We start from the raw sequence: 1,568 nt of genomic DNA, 5'->3' as shown, positions 1-1,568 counted from the left end.
TTTCACAGTTTAATGAACAGATCTCCCACCATGTCGTTTTTGCATAGATTCCACAAGGGGTTTTGCATAGGTCTCTTCTTGATAAATGGAAAACTCTTTGTCTGAACTCATTAAAAGACGGGCTGAATATTTTTCTCTCTGATGAAAAAAATACCATTACAAAAAAGAAGGGAGGCAGCACAGAGAAAAAGGTATACACTATATTTTACTACATGTTTAAATTATTGATTACCCATAATGTGCCATGGTAGCTTCACAACAAAGGAAATTCAGTTGTAGGTATGAAAGTCAATAGCAGCACAAAACTTAAAACTTCCTCTAGTATTATAGTGATTTTCAACTGATTGCAGGACTGTTGAAGCAAGAGTCTTAAAGCTCTAACAGAAAAAACTTGAGGTAACTTGAGAGGGAATTTTGTGTAATAGAACTTGTCTCTATTTTTTATGATTCTCTAGCACCTCTGAAATGCTACTACTACGTTTTACTGGAAACCAAGGTTCATATCAAAATGTTAATTTCATTGTAAAATCAAGACATTATGCCAAAGGCATAATCATATGATCGCACTATCACATTTCCGGTTTTGGGTGGAGAACACCTGTTTGACTGAGACAGTCATATCAATCCAAGGTGCAGAACCTGTGTTAGTCCACGTGAGTGAAGTTTCAAATAAAGAGACTGTAATATTGGTTACATGGAAGGAGAAATATGGATACACTGATAAGAAGTAGATGGTGGAAGATGCTGTTGCTTCACCTCTGATAGTAGTATGAAACTACCTGTGAAGTGATTTGCAGTTATATGCTACGGACCACAGAAATTACAGGAGAGAAAATAATTTTAAATTATTATTATTTCTAGCCCATATATAAATACTATTTTCACATGGCATATGATTTTTGCCTTGCTTCTTCTTTCTTTCCCATCAATTTTCCTCCAGAAAACTATCAGAATAATAGTAGCAACAAATAGAATAAATAGTAAAGTAAAATAATTTTAAAACAAATAAACCAAACCAAACTCTTTCTAACAATAGAAATACTCTCAGACATGGCAAAATGTGCAAATCTAATTTGCTTCATAAAAGGAGCTGTTACTAGATGAGTGCTTCAATAGCTGACCCACAGTATGTCTTGACTAAATAGCTGTTTGAAGACACAAGTAGCTAGATGGAAGCAGTTGTCCTCAAGGTGGCCTAAATACTGCATGCTGTATTCATTAAGGACATCACTCAGAATGGTGTGTTAGGATTCATGGGGTTCTCTGCTCAATTTGATCATTTTTAGAAGAGCACAGACTAGATTCATCAAAGCAAGGAATAAAAGAGATTTTCCTTTTTACAACTTGGATGTGGAGCTATTTTAAATTAAACAGTGTTTTAATAAATTTAGTTTTAATTTCATTGATAGTTTTGCATTTTGTACTGGATAGGTGGATGACTGCTAAAGCAAGAATGATATGAAAAGCTATGTAGTAGTCTATGTATAATTTTCAAATTTATACTAGAATTTTTGTGCTATTGGTTCGTAGAAAATATTATTAATTTGTGACTGCCTTCATATAATAAT

This window comes from Neopelma chrysocephalum, unplaced genomic scaffold (genome assembly GCF_003984885.1).
Source record: "Neopelma chrysocephalum unplaced genomic scaffold, ASM398488v2 Primary Assembly neopelma1_79, whole genome shotgun sequence".
Taxonomy (NCBI): domain Eukaryota; kingdom Metazoa; phylum Chordata; class Aves; order Passeriformes; family Pipridae; genus Neopelma; species Neopelma chrysocephalum.
Note: the sequence above shows the minus strand (reverse complement) of the source record.